The sequence below is a fragment of the Bos javanicus genome, chromosome 13 (genome assembly GCF_032452875.1).
Source record: "Bos javanicus breed banteng chromosome 13, ARS-OSU_banteng_1.0, whole genome shotgun sequence".
In the NCBI taxonomy this organism is placed as follows: Eukaryota; Metazoa; Chordata; class Mammalia; order Artiodactyla; family Bovidae; genus Bos; species Bos javanicus.
Window position 1 is genome coordinate 46,260,453 of NC_083880.1, and position 27,509 is coordinate 46,287,961.

General features: G+C 52.0%; 1 protein-coding gene across 3 annotated transcripts in view; it reads left to right on the forward strand.

Annotated features, from left to right (window-relative positions):
* Positions 1 to 27,509, forward strand: part of ADARB2 (adenosine deaminase RNA specific B2 (inactive)) — a 237,872-nt gene that overhangs the window by 184,851 nt on the left and 25,512 nt on the right. The gene's annotated exons all lie outside the window — the stretch shown is intronic.

The window sequence follows — 27,509 nt, forward strand, 5'->3', positions numbered from 1 at the left end:
CATCCTTAAAGCCCACCAGTACTTTCCCCCCACCCCCAGGCCCGGCCACCACTCACCCACTTTCTCTCTCTTAGGATTCGCCTATTCTGGGTGTTTCATGTAAATGGACTCATATAATACATGACATTGTCCGGCTTCTTTCATGGAGCATAATGTTTTTCAGGTCCATCACGTTGTACAATGTATTTCATTTATTTTTATGCCAAATGATACTCCATTTTTATGGATTTAACTAGTTTTATTTCTCTATGTAAGATAATACTTATCTGTGTGGGCTTCCCTGATAATAGCTCAGTTGGTAAAGGACCCACCTGCAATGCAGGGGACCCCGGTTCAATTCCTGGATCAGGAATATTCTCTGGAGAAGGGATAGGCTACCCACTCCAGTATTCTTGGGCTTCCCTTGTGGCTCAGCTGGTAAAGAATCCACCTGCAATGCGGGAGACCTGGGTTTGATCCCTGGATTGGGAAATCCCCTGGAGAAGGAAACGGCTACCCACTCTAGTATTCTGGCCTGGAGTATTCCACAAACTGCATAGTCCATGGAGTCGCAAAGAGTCAGACATGACTGAGCAACTTTCACATTTATCCATGTGTTAGTCCATTCAGCATTTGGGTTGTTCCACTTTGGCTACTATGAATAATGCTACTGTGCACATTCTGGCACACACGTCTGTGTGGACATATTTTTCATTCCTCTTGGGTAGATACCTCACTGTGGAACTGCTGTTTCGAAATGTATTTAACATTTTGAGAAACTTCCAAACTCTTTTCAAACTGATCGCATTGTCTTGCAATCCCACTAGCAGCACATGAGGCTCTGATGTCTCCACAAGCTCGTCGTCTTTGTTTCAGCCACTCCAGTAGGTAGAACTCGCGTCTCACAGGTGTGGACTTGCGTTGCTCTGATGACTGAGGATACTAAGTGCCTTTCAATGTGCTGCGTGCCAGTGCATCTTCTCTGGAGAAATACCTATCCAGACCCTTGAACTGTTTCCCTTGGGTCTTTCTTGCTGAGTTATAAGATGTGCCTCTGAAAGCAAGTGGGTCTGACATGAGCCGTGGATTTTGGTAGAGGCTCCTTGTCAGGCTGAGGAAGTTCCCATCTGTCGCCCGTCTATGGAACGTATCTCACTGCTTTATAATTTGCATATTTGTGTATGAGTAGCATGAAAAGACAGAGAAGGCGATGGCACCCCACTCCAGTACTCTTGCCTGGAAAATCCCATGGATGGAGGAGCCTGGTAGGCTGCAGTCCATGGGGTGGCGAAGAGTCGGACACGACTGAGCGACTTCACTTTATTTTTTCACTTTCATGCATTGGAGAAGGAAATGGCAACCCACTCCAGTGTTCTTGCCTGGAGAATCCCAGGGATGTGGGAGCCTGATGGGCTGCCATCTATGGTGTCGCACAGAGTCAGACACGACTGAAGCGACTTAGCAGCAATAGCAGCAGCAGCATGAATAGAATGGTTTATGTCATCTGGAAATGAATTAAAATGCATATAGGGAGTGAATGTCCAAAACAACTTCAGGTGTCCTCATTATAATCAGAAAGTCTGGACATCCCTGGGTTCCAACACAGCATCTGCAAGGCCATGCTGGTGGACCGCCCGCCCTGGGGAGGCCATCCCCTCACACGTGCTCCAGTCTGTCGACGTCTGTCCACACCTGACCAGAAACAGGAGAACGCATGGCTGACCGGAAACCAGGTAAGCATGTGGCTGAGTGGACCCACCTGTGTCTCTCCTGGCTGCAGACACAAGAAAACCAGGATGAGGCTCAGTGACCATCCAGTCAGCCCCTACTTGTCCAGAAATACCACATAAGGAAGTGCCCTTCCAGGGGGACACTGGACACCGACCCTGCCCCTTCAGTCCTGGAAAACACTCCCTAGGATGAGTCCTAAGGCCCCAGTCACAGGTCACCGTCCTGGCTCTTCTGAACCCGGTTGTGTCCCACTCGGCATGATTGGCTGCCCCAGGACACCCAGCATCGGGGTCAGCGCGTGGCTGGGAGGCTCTCTGCCTCAAGCCGCCACGTGTGGGTCTCAAAGGGGCCGAGAGGCAGCGCTTACTGCAGTGTCAGGGTGCCGTGCGTGAGAACTGTGCATCCCCACGAGTGTGCGGAGCAGGGAGTCAGGCAGGAGCCATGGCCGGAAGGACTGTGGCTGAGACATGGACAGAGGGAAGTGCGGTCAGCGTGCGGGCCTTTGCACACAGTCCTGCTGCCTGGAGCCAGCCCCCTCACTAGGTAGACAGTGGCTCAAACACTGGAAATGTCAGTGTGTTCGATTTCCAGTCTGAAATATTTTGAACACATGATACATTTTAATAGATTTAATTATTTAAACTTTTAAGGATCACTGAAACAGATTTAATAGCAGAAGTTTTTCTTATTATTTTATTCCCACTTTCATTGTTGTGAACGCCTGGATTTCCATTTAGAAATAGTCTGACAGCTTTTACATCTCAACTGGCAGCAGGCTCAGAACGCGAGGCGGCTGCCAAGGGCTCTGTGTCATGCTGAAATGCAATATTGTGGCGTTTTGCTAAACCCTTTCTCTACAAAGCTGCCAGCGGCTGCAAGCCTGCGAGTGTGAACTTTGTGCTGAATCTGAGAACCCGCCGAGCCCTATCGGTCATGAATTAGCAAAGATGGCCCTCTGCAGTCCCTGCCCTGGGGCTGTCTCTTGATGAACAAAGTTAAGGCAGAGTTTCAGCGTGGAGCTCCTGGGGTAGGTTTGACACACACACTGCTGGGAGGTGGCAGGATATCTCCCCGTGTTACAGACCATCGGGGGGCTGGGCCCTGCTCTGGGAAGATCTACAAAAAAGCATGATAACAGCAACACTGAAACCCGTGACATGGTTTGAACTGTTCAACAACAAAACAGGGAGAGCACTGGCTGGTGTGGAGGTGAGGGGCCGAGCCCTGCGTGGTTTGTTCCATGAGCAGGTGGAATGCAGGCCTTGCTCTCGTGATGCCCCAGCTACTGAAAGGGCACAGAGGGGGCCGGGGGTCCACGGATTCCCTAATGGAGCACGGCCTGGAACCGTCCTCTGAGGCTGACGAGTCCTTTCTCATTGGGGTTACTGGCATCCACCGTGACCCGCACAGACCCCCAGGGCTCCCGACCCCACCCCATGGAAGCAAACTTACACCCCCAAGGGCTTATCTCCACATCTGCACAAGTGGTGTCCACTTTTCACAGTTCCTGGGACTCTGGGTGCAGGTCCCCACAGTTTTCAGACTCGGTTACATCCACACCACCTGCCCCCAAGACACATTATCCTGCACCTAGAATCCTGACAGTGTCTGAGTTGGTACAGTTCTTAACTAAGAACTACCAGTTGAACCTGGACCGGTCATTCTTCTCCACTTGAGGGAGGGCATTCTGCCTTCACTAAGGTCAGCCGGGCCAGGGTTCCAAGGCTGGCCTCATGGAAAGGCCAGCTCACACCAAAGTGGCACCTGTGGGATGTCATGGGGACACGCAGGCACTGGCCCCTCCATCTGGCAGATTCATTTACTCAGATAAATCACACCTTCTCTCTCTTAAATTCAGCTCTCCAGGGAGCCCCATTTTGACATTTACTTATTAACAGAGACCTGCTCTGTTCTCTGTGGAGTAGGAGTGGGCAGGGAGCCTACACAGGCCTGGTGCCCACCAAAGACGAGGTGCCCGTGATCAGTAATCTCAGAGACATTCACACACATCCATGTGGGGATTCCACCCTGGGAATACATCCAAAGGAAATAATTTGCATTGGTGAAGGATAAGACAAGATGGTTCTGTCTACCAGCCAGGAATTGAACCATACCAACTGGTGGCATTTATCCTCTAGTCCCCAAGGGGCAGGGTGTGACAGGAACCAATGACACAAGTTGAGGACACTCAGGCTCAGGACAGAGGGGAAGCAGGCATGCACAATCGCCAGCCCCCAAAGAAGGAAAAACACCAGCTGTCAGCCCATCAGACACAAGAGGCACCTTTGCAGTGAGTTCTTCTCACTGGAGCTACTAGGTTCATGATCATTTCGTTGGAGATCGTGCTAATCCATCGTCATTGGCTGCGTACATCTTGGTCCATTTTTTTTTTTTTTAATTATGATGATGAGTTTTTGAAGCAGAGAAAATTTTAATTTCTCTAGAGTTAGAACTGGTCATGGAACAACAGACTGATTCCAAATTGGGAAAGGAATATGTCAAGGCTGTATATTGTCACCCTACTTATTTAACTTCTATGCAGAGTACATCATGAGAAATGCTGGGCTGAATGAAGCACAAGCTGGAATCAAGACTGCTGGAAGAAATATCAGTAACCTCAGATATGCAGAATGACACCATACTTATGGCAGAAAGTGAAGAAGAACTAAAGAGCCTCTTGATGAAGGTGAAAGGGGAGAGTGAAAAAGTTGGCTTAAAACTCAGCATTCAGAAAACTAAGGTCATGGTATCTGGTCCCATCACTTCTCGGCAAATAGATGAGGAAACAGTAGAAAAAGTGAGAGACTTTATTTTGGGGGGCTCCAAAATCACTGTGGATGGTGACTGCAGCCATGAAATTACAAGACACTTGCTCCTTGGAAAGAAAGTTATGACCAACCTAGACAACATATTAAAAAGCAGAGACATTACTTTGCCAACGAAGGTCCATCTAGTCAAAGCTATGGTTTTTCCAGTAGTCATGTATGGATGTGAGAGTTGGACTATAAAGAAAGCTGAGCACCGAACAATCGATGCTTTTGAACTGCGGTGTTGGACGAGACTCTTGAGAGTCCCTTGGACTGCAAGGAGATCCAACTAGTCCATCCTAAAGGAAAATGAGTCCTGAATATTCATTGGAAGAACTGATGTTGAAGCTGAAACTCCAATACTTTGGCTACCAGATACAAAGAACTGACTCACTGGAAAAGACCCTGATGCTGGGAAAGAAATATTGAAGGTGGGAGGAGAAGGGTATGACAGAGAATAAGATGGTCGGATGGCATCACCAATTCGATGGACATGAGTTTGAGTAAACTCTGGGAGTTGGTGATGAACAGGGAAGTCTGGCATACTGCAGTTCATGGGGTCGCAAAGAGTCAGACATGACTGAACAGCTGAACTGAACTGATGAAGTCAATCTGTTGGATATATGACTCATTCTCTGCTTCTCTGCTTGGAAAGCTCTTTTCCACCTACCCTGGGGAGTCTGGTAAACACTCACTGTGGTTTACCTCAGCTATTTTTATGCTTTATCCCAGCCACATATTTTGAGGTGTTAGCCAAAGGCAGGATACTGCTTGCTTGCCATCATCCTGGAAACCTTCGTGAGGACTTTTCTCCCTGCCTCTGACATTCTTCCCTCCTGCACATTTGTACACATGATGAAGTCTGTCCCAGGCGTATAGGTCCGGGCTTGCTCTTGAGCTGGTTTCCCAAGGTGTACTCGCTGTTGTTACTCTCTGGGGCATGGCAACCTCTGACCCTCTGCTGGCAGTTTCTAGGATTTTCCTCCTGTTCTTCAGCCAGGACTTGGGAAGTCACCATCTGGCCAACATCAGAAATCAAGGCCACGTTTCTCAGCTGCTGGAGCTGGCCATGTCGCCTCTGGACGACTTTCCATCTCCAGTGTCTGTGGGCCTGCTGGGGTCGGCAAGGGTGATGGGGAGACACCTCCGTGGTTGGGGCGGGACCCATTGGTCCTCCTCTGCTCACGGTGACAAGAGGACCGCTGTTCTTGGTCACTTGTGGCAACACTTCAGAATTCACAGACATCTCCCACAAAGGGACCAACCTATGCAGAGTGAGGGATCCTCCTGCCCTGTCGATGGGGGAACTGGTACCGGAAGAGGCCGCCCTGCACCCCCAGGTGCAAATACCTTGAAGGCCTAGGCAGGCGTTTGCTGAGCCCTCAGTCCATGAGGGGGCAGAGGGTGATGAGGTGTCCCACCCACAGCCCCAGAGGTCCCAGCCCAGCAGAGCCTCACAGTGGTGACAGGGACAGCAACAGTTTCTGGGTTCTGTCTGCCTCATCCTCCAAGCTGTGAGGATAAGCCCAGATGGGCCCCTGGTCCTGCCTCATCCTCCAGCTTCATATCCTAGCAGCAGCAGCTCCACCTTCTCTGGGGGCAGGTTTGTTTCGGGTCTTCCTGCTCCCAGAAAACTCCCACAGCAATGAACACTAGAAGGCGACATGCATGTTCCTTTGTCTAACAGAGTCATGGTATATTCTTCACTGAATGCACCTCTCAGATGGGCAGAACCTAGACATGTGAGCAGCAAACATTTCAAACCAGTTCAGACAGAGTGCAGCCCCCTCCTGGTACTCATGTGTCCATGGGGGTCAGCAGGAAACCCTCATGGTTCTGGGGCCGTGGAGGGTTTCAGAGTGACTGCCCCACCCCACCCGCAGACCACAGTGTGGCCCCAACTGAGGAACCCACATCCCATGAGGGATGGGAGTATGAGGGGGCTGCAATGAGGGGTGCTGCCCACCCATGGGGGCCAGAGCCAGGAGGAACTGGCCAGCTCCACCCCTGGCCCCCAGCTCTGCCCACCCCTGCTGTCAGGACCCCCAAGCCACACAGGAGGTCCATGGGAGCCCCCCCCCCCCACTCCAATGCTCGGGTACTCAGGTTACCCACCCAGAGGGCACTGAGGACTCCTAGAGAAGCCAGATCTGAAAAGGGCACCCAAGAAAGGGGCATCTCCTGGAGAGTAGGCTGATTGACACAAAGGGTCTCCCAGAGCCCATAGATCTAAGTCATGTTCACTCAGAGTTTTACGGTTCTTCCTTCCCTGGAAACAATAATATTGTGAATCCCCTCTGGAGATCGTGTGCCCCCCAGACGCTCCTCCATGCCTCTGGCTCTGGGCTGCTGGTGTCAGCGTGGCTGTCAGGACCGTGCAAGAGGGTGAATAGGCACGGTCAGGGATGAGGCTTCACCTCAGGTGCAGAGGACTGGTATGGTGACCATTTTTAAATTTTGTCTGCCTGTCTCCAATACCATTTTTCTTAATAAAAGCAGAAAAGTAAGATGCAAGCACAAGAGAGAAAAATGCAGACCATAGAAACCAGCTCCAGGGACAAGCAAAGCAGGGACCCAGCACAAGATGCTGGTGGGAGGCACGCATCACAGACTTGCTAAAAACGGAATTATTTTATTTCGTGAAGCAATGCCCATAAAAATGATTTTTGTTCTAGCCTGAGCTTGGCAGCCTGCGAGGAAATGGACCGGATCTTAGACGGGGCTTTAACCAGGAGAAAAATGGTGAGGTTGCACTCTGCACGGCAGTGCACACGCCACACACATGCCCAGCCCTGCAGCCTGGGCTTCAGACACGAAGCCAGCAACACACGCATTCGCAGCAAAACCACCTGAAAGCTGCCACTTCAGCATTTCATTTCCGGGGCTAAATGCAATGAAAATCTAGCTGAGTTTTAGCCAAACGATGTTTTCATTAATGCAGAAATAGAGACTTCGGAAGCTTCCCTCCAGTCACTTTCTTTAAGTCCAGGCCAGGATCTCAGGGGGCCCCTCTCTGTAAGGTTCCTCAGGCTTTGTCCTGTTCTTTGCTTCCCAAGTACAAAGAATCTAACAGCACCACCGACTTTAAACAGTGCCGGGTGGGTTGTCCGACGATGCTCCACGTGGCAGGCCTGGAGTCAGGTGAGCTACGGCCCCATGGCCCCAGGGGGAGGCCAGGCTTCAGGGTCCCTTAGCCATCGCAGTCCCACAGCTGGGAGGGACACAGGAACAGACTCATAAGTGCAAATGGATTCACTTGGGAATTAAAATAACAACTGGGAGCGTCTGTACTTCTCAGTCTGAGCAAGGATGAAATTAAGAACTGCAGAGTTCATACTCAGCTTAAAAAAAAATTAAACTTGTAACATTTAATTGCTCCTGAACATTTGTGAGTGCCTAAAATTCTGCCATAAAAGCTTTAATTTCTATGCTGAGCAGATAGGATGATTGAGTTATAATTAAAATGGTAATTATACCTTTAATGCTCCATATTTGACTTTTCAAAAAATTGTTATGCTCCAAGAAAAGCTATTTAAAGATCAGAAGGAAATGTTTGAAAAATGAATGTATTCAAGACATTTTAAATCTTTTAAAATCCAGTTATTGATTTTTACATGCTTTCAAGTGTAGTCTAAAACATTTTCTTCATTTATTTTGGTCGATGGAAATAATAAAAAATCATTGGGATGTGAAAAGCTTAAACGAAGGCAATATTCTAGAGGTTGATATTTACTGTGATAAATATTTGAAACGTTGGGGGCGCCAGGGAGGGGCTCAGTCCTGACCCCCAGCCACTGGGAACCCCACCAAAGGTGGGGAGCCACCTCGGTACCCCTGCTGGCTGAGACAGGCCCCTCTGGGCTCAGCACTGAGAATGTGACATTTCCTCTGATCCCTTATCGACTGCTGAGAGGTGAAAAAGAACACCTAGAGCCATAAATCAAATGTCAGGAGGAAGTCTGGTGGAACCATATCAATACCTCACAACATCCGGCGTGCTGGGCACCAAGGGAACTCGGGCCAGACCAGCACTGGCATCCAGGGCGCTGTGCCTGGGGCAGCGGTCAGCGAGCTGGGGGAAACCAGGGGACCTTGGGCTCGGGCCATCCTGATGGCAGCAGATGTGTGCGGAGATCACATGGGGAGATAACCCACAGGACTACAGAAGGGACCCTCCAAGGAGCGAGCGATGCAGGTGGGGGTCTTGGAAGCATGTCCATGCAGTGGGGCAGCTGGCCTGCACTTGTCCAGTCGGGGAGGAGAGGGAGGCCATCTAAAGAGCTGATGTCCTGCGGCCTCCCCACCACCATCTTCCTCTCATCCCGAGGCAAAAGAAGAGTGTTCTAGAAAGTTCTACACTAACAGCAAAAGCCGAGAGAGCAGAGAGGCCCTCAGGGGGGCTGCCCAGGCATGGCGCCCACTGTATCGGTTTGCTTCCCTGGATAACTTCTGCCCCTTCCAGGGATCTGAGGGAACTTCTGTGGCCACTGTCTGACTTGTTTGTGGCCGGGCCTCTCTCATCCTTGTGAGGTGGGTCATCCACACATCCGGGGAAGCTCAGGTCAGGTGAGGAGCGGCCTGCACCCAGCACGTCTGCCCCTGGGATCTACAGCCCCTCCCGGGGCCTCGCCACTCAGGGCAGGTGAGGGGCAGCCAGACAGGGCCTGGGGGAGGTTGTCCCAAGAGGAAGGGGGCCAGGACAGGAGGGATGGCGCTGGGGTGGACGCCTCTGGTCAGCTGCTGTCCCCAGTTTTTAAGACTTCCTCCCAGCCTCCTGGGGGGCAGCCGTGGCCTCCACATGTGGGAATGAGCAGGCTGCAGGTAAGGTGGGCACTGGGTGCCTAGGGGAGCCCTCGCTGCCGAAACGGGACAGGTGTCAGAGGAAGCACTGCTTCTTGGTGTTGCTGACAGGCTGCACCCCGTCTGTGGACACTCATCCCCCATCTGTGGACGCTCGTCTCCCAACTGTGGATGCACGTCCCCTGTCTTTGGACGCTTGTCCCCCCATCTGTGGACGCTCGTTCCCCCGTCTGTGGACGCACGTCCCCCGTCTGTGGATGCTCGTCCCCCGTCTGTGGACACACGTCCCCCCATCTGTGGACACACGTCCCTCGTCTGTGGATGCTCGTCCCCCGTCTGTGGAAGCTTGTCCCTCATCTGTGGACACTTGTGCAACTCTGTAGGGACTGTAGCAGGGACCTGGACCCTCTGCAGTGGCCCTGAGTCGGCAGCCCTCCTCATCTGAGCTCCCCTGGGCTCCCCACACTCACCGTCCATCGTTCCTTCATTGTAAGCTGATGCTGGAAGCCACCCCACAGAACTTTCCAGACAGTTGGTTCCCAGACCTCCATCTCAAAGGTCACCAGCCAAGGTCGCACGAGAGTCCTCAGTGCTGCCAGCTGTCAGCAGAGGCATGGACGGTCATGGCAGCTTGGAAATTTTCTGACTCCAAGAGTGAGTAGGCAGAAGCACATTTTTTGAAAGCTTTGTATGAACAGGAGTGTGGCCAAAGGCCCTGGTGGAGTGTCCCTGTGGTCTCTGCTCTGAAGCCCCCGTGTCAAGGCCTCTGTGCCCACACCTCCCTGGACTGGGGCCAGAAGGTGGCCCTGCACCCAGGCCGGTGCCTGTCTGTCATCTGTCTCTCTTCTGTCTTCCCAGAAAGCAGTGACAAAGGCTGTGGGGAGTACATGGCCTTCACTGGACCCTTCAGTGCAACTTATCAGGGGTCAGCCAATCTTAGGCATCTGATCAGGGTAGAAAAAAGTGTGAAGCGGTTAAGATAAAGGCAGCAGCGTAGCCCACACCTCCATGGCTTCCTCCTGCCGTGACCCTGCCGTGGACACGGTCACGGCCCCTCCTACCACAGCCCCTCATACAGTGGCCCTGACTGGAGCTGAGATGGCCAGTGCACCCCTAGGGGCTGGCCCTCGGCTCCCAGAAGATGCACCGCATAGCCTTTGTTTCCACAAAATGCAGAAGCCACAACATGGAGCCCACATCTGGAGAGGGGCACCCTTGCCCCTGCGTCCGGGTCACCTCAAAGCTGCCCACTTGCCACCCAGGCCTGAGACCTCTGGATGGAAAGTGGAGGTCAGCGCATCCATGAAAAATCAGTGCCTGGGAGTCCGGGAGCAAGCAAAGGGGAGAGTTGTTTTTCTGTTCCATTTCACCTCCAAGTTGAATTATTGATCTCGGTGCTTTATTTTCACATGAGTCTATTTGAGCGACAGACGCTGCTCAGGCAGCGCCTGCAGAGGAGCCGGAGACGCTGGTAATTAAGGACCCGCGGGGTCGCAGAGTCGCGGGGATTAGCTGCTCGCTGGAGTGAGTGCAGACTCTGGGATTAGGACCAAGAGCAATCGTTTCTTCCAGTTTCTTAAATTACACTTCACTTCTCAGGAAGGCTTAAGATCCGGCCGACCGGTTCCAGAAGAACTTCATTTAACCACCTTCCACCATCTGGGGAGCAGGGGCCAGGTCTGGGGACAAGGTCCCGAGGGTGGAGGATGCAGGACAAGTTTTAGGGGCCTCAGGGAGCAGGGCAGGCTGGTGGGGGAGCAATGGGGGATGCTGACAAGTCCCTGATGTGACTGCAAAGGGCAGGACGGCCTCCAACTTCCCCTCCTCCTCCTCACATAGGGGGCGGAGGGAGCTTTAGCTAACCCCTGGCTCAAGAGGGCCCATCCTGGGCAGTACCAACACCAGTGGCTGTGATGTCCACTCTCCCAGGGACGTTTGCTCATAGGACCTTATAGCTTATCTTCCAATGCAGATGACGCCCCACCTAAGGCTCAGTTCAAGAATTGTAAACACAGCCACCTGGAGCATTTCCATCACTGGGTGCCGTGGAGATCGCCATCAGACTCTCACCCAGCCTGACCACCGACCGCATCCTGTTTGCTTGTTCCCAGTACATGGCCCAGCGCTTGGTCCACAACAGGCCCATTAACACCTGCTGAGCAAATGAGAGCATGATGGAGCCGCAGGAAATCACAGGGGAGGGTGGCAGGTGGTCCTGAACTCAAGCCTAGGGGGACCAGGGAGGTGAATGAAGAGACACGCTGGGCTGAGATGCGAGCAGGCAGGACCGCAGTGAAGCCAGAACGTGGAGGGCAGCCAGGACGTGGAGGGCAGGCAGGATGAACTGGCCAGACGCATGGTACTTCCTGAGTCAGACCAGCAGAAGGCGGGACCTTGGAGGTGCGCTGCCAGGAACAAAGGAGGAAACAGGCCTGAAAACAGATGTGAGAAACGCGGAGGCAGAGGCAGAGAGGGAGGCAGAGGCAGAGAGGGAGGCAGAGGCAGAGAGGGAGGCAGATTCGCCTCAGACAGAGCATCCCTGACTGTGCAGCCACAACCTCGGCTGACCTCAGAAGGGGGTCTGGACCTGGAAGCACGGCCCATGGCTCAGCCCGCCTCCCACATCCTAAACTGGAACCCACGTGCGCAGGGCAAAAACCATCATGAGTCATTTTACCAAAGTCTCTGTTGCTGGGACGACAGTCATCGGTCCTGGGACATTTCAAAAAACTTCTCAAATTTTAAATCTAAGCCAGAAACAAACCAAAAAATAAAAAAGAATCACTGCTAATTGCAGCTGATTGTGCCACTGATGAGGGTGAAAGAGAAGAGTGGAAAAGCTGCTTTAAAACTCAACATTCAAAAAACTAAGATCTTGGCTTCCAGTCCCATAAGGTCATGGCAAATAGATGGGGAGAAAGTGGAAACAGTGACAGATTTTATTTTCTTGGGCTCCACAATCACTGTGGATGGTGACTGAATCCATGAAATTAAAAGACACTTGTTCCTTGGAAGGAAAGCTATGACAAACTTGAACAGTGTATTTAAAAGCAGAGACTTCACTTTGCCAACAAAGGTCCACATAGTCAAAGCTATGGTTTTTCCAGTAGTCATGTAAGGATGTGAGAGTTGGACCATAAAGAAAGCTGAGCACTGAAGAATTGATGCTTTTGAACTGTGGTGTTGGAGAAGACTCTTGAGAGTCCCTTGGACTGCAAGGAAATCAAACCAGTCAATCCTAGAGGAAATTAGTCCTGAATATTCATGAGAAGGACTGATGCTGAAGCTGAATCTTCAATACTTTGGCCACCTGATATGAAGAGCCAACTCATTTGAAAAGACCCTGATGCTGGGAAAGATTGAAGGCAAGAGGAGAAGGTGACGACAGAGGATGAGATGGTTGAATAGCATCCCTGATTCAATGGACACAAATCTGAGCAAACTCTGAGAGATGGTGGAGGAGAGGGAGGTCTGGTGTGCTGCAGTCCATGGGGTTACAGAGAGTTGGACACAACTTAGCGACTGAACAACAACAAGCGCCTCTGAACCCCAGCACAACCAGCCACAGCCTGCAGATCCCCTGAACCAGGAGCAGACCCACGTTCACTACATGTGCCCAGGGGCTCAGGGACCACCACACCCACCCAGCTGAAAGCGACTGGGACAGAGACCGGTGCTGTGAAATAAGACTGAGCAGTCAGGGGCCCAGTTGAAATCAACCCCACGGCGCTTGGCAGAGTCTCTGTTTTTTGTTTTGTTTTGTTTCCTAAGTTCACTGCTCAACATCTGCAAACAGACCATGTTTATTATCACCCAGGACTTCCTAGAGGCAGCCTGCGAGACTTCCCCAAACATCTCCCTCAGTCAGACCCCTACAATCACTAAAACTCTGTGGAGTTTACTGCTGGGGGGAGGGGGGAATAGTCTAAATCTGAGAGAGAGCCTAATTTTATAAAAGAATTACTGCCTGTGTTGTTTTTCCCAGAGGACATCTCAGTCATGGGCCTGATAGTGTTTGATCCTTGCCAAACCCAACTTGTAATAAACCACATCTATTTGTAAACCATTTTCAGAGCTTTTGCAACTGAGAAAATTAAATTAGGAGAGGACTAGACCTCCCATGCTCTCTCTCCATCCTGTTTTCCCAAAGAGAAAGTTAAAAGATGACCCAAGCTTAAATTCCCCAACTTGCTGATCACCCACCAGAATAAATGGTTTGCTCAAAAATTAGTAACCTAGAAATGCAAATTAAGACAGTGAGATAGCACTGCACACCTGTTAGCAAGGCAAAACCAGGACGCTGACAACACCAATGCAGGCAAGGATGTGGACTTGCTGGTGGGACGCAAGACGGAGCAGTCACCATGGACGACAGCCTGGTGGTTTCTTACGAACTAAACAAACTGTTACCATATGACCCAACTCCTTTGATATTTACACAAAGGAGTTGAAAACTTATATCCACCAAAGAAAAAAAAAATCTGTTTATAGCAGTTTATTCACAACTGTTGAAACTGGGGAGCAAACAAGACACCCTTCAGTAGGTGGTAGATGAATAAACTGCTACATCCAGACAACGGAACATCACCCTGAGCAAAGAGAAACAAGCCATCAGCCATGCGAAGGCAGGAAGAAAACTTAAATGCATGTCACTAAGTGAGATGAGCAGAACGGGAGAGGCTGCAGACTGTATGACTCCAGATCTATGACACCAGGAAGAGGCAGAACTCTGGAGACAGTAAAAGATGAGTGGTTGCCATGGTTACCAGGAAGGGCGTGATGGATGAGGTCAGGGAGCACACAGGATTTTAGGGCCGTGAAACTACTCTGCACAACACAGAAATGAAGGACCCTTTCGCTACACATTTGTCCAAACGCATAGAAGGTACAAACCAGGAGAGAAGTCTGATGTAAGCTGTGTGCTCTGGTGACCATGACGTGTCTGTGTAGGTCCATGAGGTATCACAAACGTGATAACCTACCGGGGGGATGCCATGACCCCAAAGGTGAGGGTGCCCGTCACACCCTGATGTGGGGACCCCTGCGGTGTCCACCAGTGTGGGAAGCCCAACTGCATGACTTGTGGCGGGGGCGGGGGCGGGGGCGGGGCGGGGGGGTCATGTCCATGCTTTCCCTGGTCTTTGCAGGGCTTAAAGGCAGGTTTTGTGGGACTTCCCTGGGGGTCCAATTGTTGAGACTCTGAGCTTCCACTGCAGGGAGTCAGAGTTCAACCCCTGCTTGGGGAGCTGAGATCCCACAAGCCACACAGGTCGGTCTAAAAGAGAAAATGACAAGTGCACCGTCTTTGGGGGATATTGACGGCGGGGAAGGCTGTACATGGCTGGGGTGGCAAGTACACAAGAAATCTTCGTACCTTCCCCTCAATTTTGCTGCGAACCCAAAACTGCTCTGAAAATTAAGGTCTGTTTTTTTAAAAAAATGAATTACCTGACAGGATTAGACCAGAGCCATCAGCACAAAATTCAATGACAGGAAATAAACTACAAGGAATTCTATAATGATTTCTTGGCACTGCCTGATATTCACTGTAGATTCTCATTAGTCACCCTACTCTTTAATCAGCCAAACTAATGAACCCTGAGGAGACAGAGAGACAGAGACAGAGAGACAGCGAGGAAAGCTGGGCCTGCCCGCACCCTCGTCAGGCTTCCATCCTGATGAGCACACGTTAGACACGGGCAGCCTACTGTCTAGAGCGGCTGCCTTAGTGACACATGTAAGCGTCCTCCGTCACGGGTCTGCTGACCTGCGACTCGCCCGTGTGGAGAGCTGTCCCGCTCTGTCAGTGGCCGGAGCTGACAGCGTCGCTTGGCCGCTCGGTGTCACCCATGTCTGCAACATTCAGAGGTTGAATAGCCCTGGGGTTTGAGTTTAACACAAGCAGATAAAGAGCCCTGCACCTTGGCCTTGTGTCTGTGATGCGGCTCGGGGTCTGTGGTCTGCGCACCTGGCCAGGCCCCACCCTGCAGGGGAAGCACCCGAGAGTGCTCACACCGTCTCCACAGGCCATGGGCTCGCCCCTGGTGCTGTCTGTCTTGCACACTTTGGACACCAGAACCAGGGGCTTTTCTTAATTCTGTAATGCTTTTCAATTTTACAGAAGTTTCACATATTGGATTTCATATAATCCCGTAATAAGCACTTTCCCTGCTTCCCTCTACCCATGGTAACTACTAGTGTTTTCTCTGTGTCTGTGAGTCTGCCTTTTGCTTTATTCACTAGTTTGCTATATTTTTTGGATTATTCCACGTGTAAGTGATATTATATACTATTCGTCTTTCTCTGACTTATTTCACTGAGCATAGTGCCCTCCAAATCCATCCATGTTTCTACAAATGGCATTATTCCATTCTTTTTATGGCTAAGTAATATTCCATCATGTATATGTACAACAGCTTCTTCATCCATTCCTCTGTCAATGGACACTGGGGTTGCTTCCACATGTAAATACTCAAGTTTTAAAGACGCTGTAGTTCTCCCATATTAGATGACAGTAGAGATTATTTCTCTGAAGAATATTTTGAAATAACAAAAGAAAACCATTTATCACTGTTCCACAGTTTAGTTAGGTAACTCTAAAGATCAAAAATTCTTAATGAGCCCCTTCATGTCTTTTGTGGTCTCTAAATAAACCGGAATTCTAGGCACAGAGGCAGTCCCATCATTAGCAGGAGTAGAAGCAAAGGTATGTGGCGTTCCGATGACCAGCCCACTGTGTCCACCCTACTCAGGGTCCTCTTCCTCTCTATCTGCATTGTGACCTCTCACATTGTCCCCATTTTTTCTCATGAAATTATAGAGCCTTATCTTAGCTTTTCCTAAGTTGCTTTAAGAGGCCAAAAAGTACAAACCAATTCAGTTCGATGCCTTTGACTGCTGTCCAAATGGCACGCCATCCCCGCCAAGCTTCCTGCTCCATACTCCCTTGTGGGCTTTCCAAGACTGTGTAACATCTCAGTTTTTCACTCTTCTGACCTTTCTCCTTCCTGGGTCACATCCGGGCCCTTGGCCCCCAGTCATCCACCAGTGAGCGTGGCAGTGCCGGGCTCCATCCTAGATGTTCAATGTGACCCCAGACAGAAGGGCCTTGTGCTGGGCCTTCCCAGGACACTGGAAGTGGACTGTTCTCTGTGAACAGCTGAGAGGAGATGGACACACACAACAGACACTGGCGATGTTCCCATGGGAGGAGAACGTGAGCTCACACCCCTGCCTCTGTCCTCACCCCAGGCGTCCTGCTGGTGCAGCTGGGACCTGCCCTGGGACCTTCCCTGGGTGCTGTTAAATGTGTCCTCACCCTGCGCATCCTTGCCCTGGTGCTGTTAAATCTCCCAGGAGAAGCTAGCAAGCGGGTGAGGTGGTGACCCACCACTTCACACCGGGGCACACACACAGCAGTGGGTGGGGTGGAGCTAGTTACTGTGACGTGTGGTGGAGGAGATGCCCCACGAAGGGAGGAGGCAGGCTGGCTGGATGCGTCAGAGGGTCCACACAGCTCTGAAGTTGGAAGAGAAAGAGAAGGCCGGGAGGCTTGATCCCATGGTGTCACCACCAGATGGGGTGGTGCAACTTCAGTGTAAAGAGGCGACGGCTATAGGAGAGCTTCCTTGGGCCTGGCAGCGTCGAGGGGGGTCACTGAGGAGTCTGCCGCCTGCTCTGAGTCCATTTCCGTGGCTGCCACTTGGAAGTCAGGCCCACACACGTTTCCAGAGCCAAAGGCCTTGTCAGCGGGATCATAAACACGTCATCCACCCAGGATCTGCCAGCTGCAGCCACCAAGTTCAGGGGGATTGTCACTCGTCCTGAGAAGGAAAGGGAAATGGGGAGACCTCCCTCCCACCTGCCAGGGCAACTCCATTCTCCCTGGGCCTCCAGCCCCACACTCAGCGGACAACACACGTCCACACGGCGGCCTCCAGTGGCTCGGAAATGAGCCCTCCGCAGCACACAGCGCTGACACACCGGCCGATCTTATCGGCTCACCTGAAGCAGAAGGGAAGTTCGGTTCTTCCTCCTGTCAATCACCCAGCCTTTGTGCAGCCGACTTCAGCCACCTCCCCAACCTGTCCCACCTGACGGAGCCTTCTTCGCAAAAGCCCGTCTTCCATGGGATCTTACATATCTCCTTTGCTTGCTCTCCCTTCCCCGACGACCGCCAGCCCCTCCAACCAGCCCTGCCTGGACCCCAGATGCTGTCTTCCGTTTTGCATCTTATGTTTTGAGAAAGACAATCCGACAATCCACGAAGCATCAGCGACTGCAGTCTGTTATCCAGGCTGCAAGGCCATCTGGACTTCCTGCTGAAAAGGTTGGACATGGTTTTAGGCAAGATTTTTATCAGATCCGTGAGGAAAACAAAGTCTTGAATGCATTACCGTCTTCCAAGGTTGGTGTCAGATTTTTTTTCCCCTTGTCAGTTGCAAAACAAAGCGCGAAAAGATGACAAACCCAAGGAGCTGAGAATGAAGATACACATCTCCAGAGGAAACTTTGTCAAAGGCAGCGGAGGATAAACAAAAAATAAATTAGTTCTGGTTTTATCAGAAACTGGACAGACTTCCACTGGCATAATAGTCTGTGTGGCATCTCCAAGCCTTCCTGGGAAGTGCCCTTAGAACGCAAAGGGAAAATCCGAGACGCTCACAACAAAGGCAGATTGCTCTCCAAAACCTATCAGCAGGTCTTTAAATGTGCACAAGAAGAAAGACTGAGGGGAAGGAAGGAAAACCAATCCCAGGAAAAGTCAGGCTGCTTAGAAATCTCTCCTTCTTCTCTCTCTCTCTCTGTGGATGAGACAAAGACTCTTCTAAAAAGGTTCAACTTTTCAGTCAAAAAATGTTGGTTTCTTAGCAACATACCTGCTCCTGAAGGCTATGGGTTTTTTCTCCCCCCAAGTTATTGAGGAAACTCCTGGCTGGTTCTCATGCCAGCATCATCCCCTAACAAGGACCCTCACATGGAGAACAGGCTGCAGCCATGGTACACACACACCTCTGCCTCTCAGTCCTTGACCTGGGCCCCCGGGTCGCAGACTTGCCAGGAGTGGGCCAAGACCTCAGATGGAGGACCGGGGTCACCTCCCCCAGATGCACAACGTCCAGGGGAGGGATGGAGTTTCACCATGCAGTGCTGCCTCCACCCCACGAGGGGACGCAGGCCCCTCCCCCGCCCCGGGTGCAGCAAGGCCCCTGCAAACAGCCGCCTCGTTGTATCAGGAGAAAGAGAAAGCTGCCAGCTCGGTCTGTGTGTCATGATCCCAGATGTCCTCACAGAGAAGGAAGGACACAGACCAGCCTCAGAGCCCAGCACTCTGTCTAACCAGGGGATAAGTAGGCTTTGCAGTAAAGTGATGCTTATTGGAAATGTAACTTACAAATTGTTTTCTATTTCGCTCTGGACAGACATTTGTTTTGTCTGCTCTGTTCCAAGTGCAAGCCCTGGTGCTCTAGGTTCTCTTAGTTTAGTTGAGATTCCCTCTGGGACAGGCTGGGAATCTCAGGACAGAAGGACGGACGGACGGACGGGTGTGGTGTGGTGTGGATGGGGAAGCGGAGCGTGGTTAAGGGTCAGGGTAAGCGTGGACCCCATGCTCTGGGCTCAACGCCCAGCCCAGTAGAGCGTCCTGGGGACAGTGACCTTGACAAGGAGGCTGAGGGCAGGACCCAGGGATGCTGCGTCCATGCAAGGCTAAGGGGGTGGGGCATTCGGGGACCCATCTGGAACCACATGGGACTGACTTCCTGCTGTGGGTCCTGATTCTTGCTGAGTGTGGTGGGGGCACTGGTGAGGGGAGCGACCCTCAGGCCTCCACGTGTCAGCTGACCTTCCCAGGTGAGGATCCACCCTGGGCCCCATGTCTTCAGTGGAAGGTGTGGATGGGTGAGGCCCGAGGCCCCACGTGGAGCAGCTCTCGACCCTGGGGTGCCAGGGTCCAGTCTGTGCCTGAGGAGTGAGGCAAAGGCCACGCTCAGTGTCCACACATAGAGTCAGGAAGGCCACCATTCCCAGGCGGAGCTGGACGCCCTGTGGAGCCTGGACACCAGCTTGGTGGCCAAGCAGCTCGGTGGCCAGGCCAGGCTGGGGCAGACACTGACCGCTATGCAGTCTCCCTCCACCCTACCCCTGAGGCCCTGAAGGCTCATCCCCACTCCTGAGACGGCCGCCAGGCTTTGGGGACCCTGGGCCTCTGGTCCCCGGGGCAGGTCCCAAGTGTCTGTTCTGCCCAGAGGATGCCTGGGGACGCGGACCGCGCCCACAACAAGGGCTCTTTGTCCCTCCGCCGCCTCTGAGGGCCCTTCATCCATCCGTGGGGGCAGGATGTGAAGACACAGTCCCTTTCACTGAGATAAAGGCGCTCAGTGGGGCGACGCCAAATCCTTTCAGAGTGCAGGTGCCTCTGGCCGAGCACTGCCAGATATGAATCTAGTAAGAACCCACTGTCACCCCAGAGGATCTGCCGTGCTTCCGACACACCTGGGGGCATTGTCTCCACGGCCCATTTGTGTTCAGAGAATTTGCAGCATCACCCAGCGCTCCTGTAGATTCCACGAGTACCTCGGGTTTCTGTGTCCTCCAGGCCCATCCACGTTGCCGCAGACTCAGTATCCCCTTTTTCATAAAGGTGAACACAACTCCATGGTGTGTGTGCACATGCATCGCGAGGCTGGTCTCAAGTATGTGATCCCTCAGCTTTGTCTGCCTGGGAGACACCTTCATTTTCAAAGAGTGGCCTTTTTCTTTCCTTGGTGCTTTGAATGCACCTCTGTGGCCTGCGAGGTTTCTGCTGAAAAACCCAGTGGGGACCTCACAGGCGTCCCTTAAGCAGGATGAGTCCCTTGCCTCTTGCTGCTTTCAGAAGCCTCTGTCTGTCTTCGACTTCCGTCATGGAATCACGGCATGTCCTGGCATAGACCTCGTCCTGCTCAAACCGCTTAGGATCCTTTGCTCCCTGAGTCTGTGTCTGTTTCCTTCTCCAGGTTCAGGAAGCTTTTTTATCGCTGTTTCTTTAAGCTTTCTGCCTCTTGTTCTGCCTCTGCTCTTCTGGGCTCCCTTAACGTGTCCATCGGTCCTTTAACCGTGTCCCATAAATCCCTCTCCTGTCCATCTTTTTTTCCTTTCTTCTCCCCTGGATAGTTCCAAGTGACTTGTCTTTGAGTTCACAGATTTCTCTAGAAAGAGGAATTCCTGCTCGACCAGGTCTGCTGGTGAAGCTCCCTGCTGTGTTTTTTCATCACAGTCATTGTATTCTCCAGCTCCCGAATTTCTGTTTGGTTCTGTTTAATGATTTCTGTCTCCATTAAGCTCCTCGTTTTGTGCATGAATTGCTTTCCTGGTTTTGTTGAGCTGTCTATCTGCGTTCTCTCGTAGTTCAGTGAGCTTCTGTTAAAACAGTTGTTTTGAATCCTTTCTCAGGAAACTTGTAAATCTCCGGTTTTCCCAGTGCCGTTTACTGGAAACGTGTTTTGGTGTCATGGCTCCATGTCCTTTATGCTCCTGGTAGTCACATCTTGCCTTGGTGTCTGTGAGTTGAAGGGACGGTCGCCCTTTCCAGACTTTAAGGACTGGCTTCAGTGGGAAAGCTCTTCACTTGCTGTGGTGCCAGGCACCAGCTGGTGGCATGCGTGGTGGCCCGGGGGTGGCGCTGGTTCCCAGAGTGGGAAGAACCAGGTCAAGGGCCCAGGTGTGTGTCCCGCGGTGCTGTGTCCAGGGAGCGGGGACAACAACCTTCCCCACTATGGATGTCCAGCTGCCTCTCCCACGTGTCTCACACAGGAAGCACGTGGTGGTGGATCCCTGGTCTCGGGCCTCCATGAACTTGAAGAATTGCCCAGTCCCAGCTTCAGTCAGCACTACAGGTGTGCTGTTCAAAGCTAGTTAGCAATTTTAACCAACTTTATTTCTCCTTTGGGAACTGATTCTCAGGGTAAAGAGATGAGATTAGGGTCCAAGTCACGAGATGAAGGGTCTGAGAGCTCAGCATTCGGAGAACGGCGTTGATGTCCTGGTAATTTCTCAGAACAGGTGTGAGGCTCCCTTGCTATTCAGGCAATAGCTAAACAACTGCTCCCAAATTTAACAAAAGCTAAGAAAGTAAACGCCGCTTCCTCTGAGGGGCTGCGCTCCCCACAGAGAGCCCTTCCCTCTTGATGCGCAGCAGTGATTCTTCTTGTTTACGTCGTCTTCGATCCAGATGAGCTCAAACAGCCATGAATCAGCCCCAAACAGAGGCCCTCATCTGTGCACGTCCTCATGTTTTCACACTAATGAGAATTTAAAGATTCTAATTAGACCCAGATGCAAAATATCTCCCTGAGAAAGCACCAGTGCAACAAAAGCAGAAATATCACATTTTCCAATGTGGTTTTAGTTTTCTTCTACATGTTTATTGTATTGAAGTTAATTGTTAAAGCAGTAACTGCTGTTAACATGTTTAAATGAATATGTCTATATCTAACCATTCAGATAATTGTGAGTAACTACAATTTACCTAATCGATATGTAGATACCTGGCATTTGTGCACACAACCTCAACTCTCAATTATTCAAGGTAACAAACGTGGGGTCTCCTTACTTCCCCTCAGCTTGCTGGGCTGTGGACAGGTGACCACAGCGGCCCCTCTGGGTCTATATGTAGGTGAAGGGGATGGGCTGCCCTGGTCACTCAGCTCCAGGCAGGCCCCCAGCCCTGGGGGGATATTCAGTCAGGGGCTCCTTCAGACAGAGGACCCCATCTGACTCATCTCTGGATTTCAGAAGCTTGAAATCAGACTTGAAACCCACTAGTGTCTTGCTCAATAAATTTTGATTAATTTCCCTGCCCTAGGGTGGGGGTTTGGGGGCACTCCAGAGGCCCCAAAGGCAACATACACTTTGGGGTTTGTGGGGTGGGGGAGTGGTGTGTGTGTGGGATGGGGGTCTTGGGGTAGGGGGCTGTGGAGGGTGGGGGTGTGTGTGGTGTGGGGGTGTGTGTAGTGTGGGAGTGTGTGAGGGGGTGGGTGTGTGTGTGATGTGGGGATATGTGTGGTGTGGGTGTGTGTGAAGTAGGTGTGTGTCTGGAGGGTGGATGTGTGTTGAGGATGGGTGTGTTGTGGTATGGGGAGGGTGTGGTGTGGGTGTGTGTGGGGTGGGGGTGTGTGGGGTGGGATGTGTGTGGGGTGGGGTGTGTGTGGGGTGGGGTGTGTGTGGGGTGGGGTGTGTGGGATGGGGTGTGTATGGGGTGGGATGTGTGTGGGGTGGGGGTGTGTGGGGGTTGGCGTATGTGTGGGGTGGGGGTGTGTGTGGGGTGGGGCTGTGTGTGGTGTGGGAGTGTGTGTGGAGGGTGGGTGCATGTTGGGGTGAGGGTGTGTGGGGAATGAGGGTGTGTGTTGGTGTGTGTGTGTAGGGTAGGGGTGTGTGTGGAGGGTGGGGATGTTGGGGTGAGGGTGGGGGTCTGGGGTGTGTGTGTGTGTGGAGGGTGGGTGTGTGCGGGATGGGGGTGTGTGCAGGGTGGGTGAGGGGGGTGTGAGGGGCTGGGGTGGGGAGGTGGGGGTGGGGGTGTGTGTGTGGGGTGTGTATGTGTTGAGGGTGGATGTGTGGGGGGTGTGTTTGTGTGTGGGGGTGTGTGTGTGTGGGGGTGGGGATGTGTATGTGTGGGAGGTGTGGGGGGTGTGAGTGTGGGTGGGTGTGTATGTGGAAGGTGGGTGTGTGTGGAGTGGGGGTATGGATGGGGGTGTGTGCAGTGTGGGGGTGTTTGAGGGGTGAGGTGTGTAGGGGGTGGGTGTGTGTGGAGGGTAGGAGTGTGTGTGTGTGTGTGTGTGTGTGTGTGTGGGGTGGGTGTGTGTGGAGGGTGGGGGTGTTAGGGGTGGGGGTGGGGGTGTGTGGGGGGTGGGGGTGTGGGTGGAGTGGGGGTGTGTGAGGGGTGGGTGTGTGCGGGGTGTGGGGGTGGGTGGGGTGTGTATGTGTGTGGGGTGTGTGTGTGTGTGGGGTGTGTATGTGTTAAGGGTGGGTGTGTGTATGTGTGTGGAGTGTGGGTGTGTGTGGGTTGGTGGGTGTGTGTGGGGTGTGTATGTGTTGAGGGTGGGTGTGTGTATGTGTGTGTATGTGTGTGGAGTGTGGGTGTGTGTGGGTTGGTGGGTGTGTGTGGGGTGCATATGTGTGTGGGGGTGGGGGGGATGTGTATGTGTGGGGGGCGTTTGGGGGTGTATGTGTGGGTGTGGGGGTGTGTGTGTGGGGGTGTGTATGTGTTGGGGGGTGGGGGGTGTATGTGTGGTGGGGGGGATGTGTATGTGGGGGGTGTATGGGGGGGTGTATGTGTGGGTGTGGGGGTGTGGGGGGGTGTGTATGTGGCGGGGGGGGTGTGGACACTGCTGTTGCCAAGATGATCAGGAAGGTGCCACCCGGGCACTGGGCTGATGAATACAATGTTCATCAGTGACCCCAGAACACCTGGCCCGAGGCTGACAGCAGGATGGACGAGTCAGAAAGACGAGTGTAGACCAGCCAGTCCGCCGGCAGTGCGGTCAGCCTGACTCCAGGTGATAAAAGATCAGCAAATGGCCTAACTGATGAGCATCTTCTCACCCCAAATTGCCAAATTTTCACTAAACTTGGCTGCGTGGAGCTTTGATGTGTGTGTGATTGCTCCTTACAACCGACGCATTCACATATCCGTGCCCAGGGGTGTAGGTCAAGTCAATACACAGCTTTCCGGGCCCCTCGATGTTCACCCGTCGCCCAGGTTCTTTGAAAGCGCGCCCAGCAGATGGCACACCTCAGGGTCAGGGTCATCCAGGGAGCGGGGAGGGACGGCCCAGGGGAGTCGTGGGCACCAGAGAAGCTGTTACTGGAATGGCCATCTCGACCATCACTATCCGAGCTCTGTGCCAAGTTCAGAGCTTTTCCATGGTGCTGGGAAAGGGTGACAAAGGCCTTCCATCTTTCATACCTTCTTTCAGATTCGTTATAGGCATTCAGTAATTCAAGATATAGAATAATTGAATCGTTGCACACGTGTTCACCAGTCCCTGACTTTGAAATGAATGAGGCTTTATTGCCATTGTCAGTAAACAGGAGCCATGACCAAGGCCCAGAGACCAGCTTTTCCTCAGACCCAGAAGAACGTTGAGAGGGAGGCGGGGGAAGATCCTCGCCTGTTCGTGTTCATGGGGCCCCCTCTGAGCCATGCCCGCCCTCTGGCGGCCTGATGACCATCCCCGCAGCTTTTCTCCAGCCTTCCCAGTTCCGGCCGCATGGACGGCCAAGAGAGGACACAAGTCAGCCCCACTGTCTCGACCGCTGGCAGCCTGCCTCCGCCTCCGGATGCCCACTCACCTCATGTGCTGTGGACAAGGTGGACAGGAGGGCGAGGGTGCCCCATCCTGCCCTGCCCACATGCAAATCTAACCTTTCTGATATTCCAGCAGCATAAACCCGAAGGCGGGATTTCAGCAGGAAAATATTTACCCACAGCTCTCTCCCTCATAATCTATCGATTTTAATATCCTCCCCACTTTGGCTGAATGTCAATTTTACCCCAAGGACTGCTCCTGCAACTCATTTTATTTACTTAGGCCTTTCAAAATATTAGTGTTGGAAATAAGTGGAGTTTGAGTCTTTTGGTGGTCCTATTTAAAGTTTATTTTTCCTATTTGAATAAGGCTGGTAATTTGCCTCGGTAATTGGGGCCGGCGGGCAGCATGCGGACCACATACACACAAGTAGCATTGCATTCCTGTTTTCGCTGGGAACGTGCAGCTCATTAAATGCCGAGCCAACTTCCCCACTTAAGCTCTGGAAGCAGAGCCACCTGACGATCACCATCGTTTAACCAGAAGCCAGTCCGCTCTCCTCTGATTGCTTCTGTTCCAAGTGTCCAACCTGTGCCAAGTTCTGCACGAAAAGCATCAGTGGACCCCAGACGGAGCTCATCAGGCCCTGAAGGGGCTGGGCAGCTCTGCAGACTCTGCAGCCCCTACCCCAGTCATCCCATCTGCTCCTGCAGAGAGAAGGGGGCATGGGGGAGGCGGCGGGCCCCTGGGCATCACGTTTCCTCCCACTGTAAACCCCAAGAGAGGCTGTGACCCACTTGGGGAAGACAGAGTGACCCTCTCCCGCTACCCAGGGACCTTCGGAAGCTAAATCACCAGCCGCCAGACATCCTCTTTTTCATATTTAACAAGGAATTTGTGTTGCAAATGACGCTTCAGCTCATTATTCAGGATTTTTGCAGTGTGTCTTTAGAGCTTCTCTGCACAGGGCTTTCGATATTGCAAAGCTGGCTTCTCACCCATTCCCACATCCAGCCTCTACTGCCCCACCCAGACCCCACCAGAATCTCCCTGTCCACTGTCCTGATGGGCAGACCACCCACCCTGAGGGTGCCAGGAGGGGCTTCACCACAACTCTTGCTGGGCTTGTGCCCAGGGGCTGAACCAGACCAGACTCGGGGGTCTCTGTAGGATCCCTCCCCTCCCCCCAGGATGGACTAGACTAGACTGGGGGGTCTCTGTAGGACCTCTCCTCTCCCCCTAGGACAGACTAGACCAGACTCGTGGATCTCTGTAGGACCCCTCTCCTCCCCATCAGGGATGGACTAGACCAGAAAGCATTGATGCTGCAATGTGCAGCCTGTGGGCTGGACGTTCAGTTCAGTTCAGTTCAGTCGCTCAGTCGTGTCCAACTCTTTGCGACCCCATGAATCGCAGCACGCCAGGCCTCCCTGTCCATCACCAACTTCCAGAGTTCACTCAAACTCATGTCCATCGAGTCAGTGATGCCATCCAGCCATCTCATCCTCTGTTGTCCCCTTCTCCTCCTGTCTCCAATCCCTCTCAGCATCAGAGTCTTTTCCAATGAGTCAACTCTTTGCATGAGGTGGCCAAAGTACTGGAGTTTCAGCTTTAGCATCATTCCTTCCAAAGAAATGCCAGGGCTGATCTTCAGAATGGACTGGTTGGATCTCCTTGCAGTCCAAGGGACTCTCAAGAGTCTTCTCCAACACCACAGTTCAAAAGCATCAATTTTTCAGCGCTCAGCTTTCTTCACAGTCCAACTCTCACATCCATACATGACCATGGAAAAACTATAGCCTTGACCTTTGTTGGCAAAGTAATGTCTCTGCTTTTGAATATGGTGTCTAGGTTGGTCATAACTTTCCTTCCAAGAAGTAAGCGTCTTTTAATTTCATGGTTGCAGTCACCATCTGTAGTGATTTCGGAGCCCAAAAAAATAAAGTCTGACACTGTTTCCACTGTTTCCCCATCCATTTCCCATGAAGTGATGGGACCAGATGCCATGATCTTCGTTTTCTGAATGTTTAGCTTTAAGTCAACTTTTTCACTCTCCTCTTTCACTTTCATCAAGAGGCTTTTTAGTTCCTCTTCAATTTCTGCCATAAGGGTGGTGTCATCTGCATATCTGAGGTTATTGATATTTCTCCCAGCAATCTTGATTCCAGCTTGTGCTTCCTCCAGCCCAGTGTTTCTCATGCTGTACTCTGCATATAAGTTGAATAAGCAGGGTGACAATATACAGCCTTGACGTACTCTTTTTCCTATTTGGAACCAGTCTGTTGTTCCATGTCCAGTTCTAACTGTTGCTTCTGACCTGGAAAGTGGGCTGGAAAGACCCCCTCAAAGTTTGCTGTTGGTTGGGGTGCTCACCTCCACCCTAGGAGACTGAAGGAGCTCCACAGAGCCCATGGAGGCACCCTGGAACCTGAACTTACAAAAATAATACAAGACACGAGCTTGCTTTTGAGCATTTAGCTGCTTCTACCATAAACCAAATGGAGAAAAATCAAATTATCTCAGAGTCTGATTAGTTGGGTTTGCAGTAACCAGAGTTGACTGTATGTATTAAATCTCAAGTGATTAAAACATTAAAAATTCCTAGTGTTAAATTAGATGGTAAGTCTGCGTCTCCCAACGTGAATTCTAAGTTTCTGCCTGGTTTCTAACACACCACGTAATCAACAGCATTTACACATACAAATCCAACTATGAAGAACTACATGCAGCTGCAAGCATGTATGTGATCTAATTAAAGCCAATCACTGAAAATAGTTGCAGTGCTGGGGAGAGGGATGGGGGGCTGGGGAGACGGGGGACTGGGGGGTGGGGGGTGGAGAAGGTTTGTGAGGGAAGGAGGCCTGAGCACAGAAAGCTCCAGGCTGAGTTCCTTATGAAGCCCCAG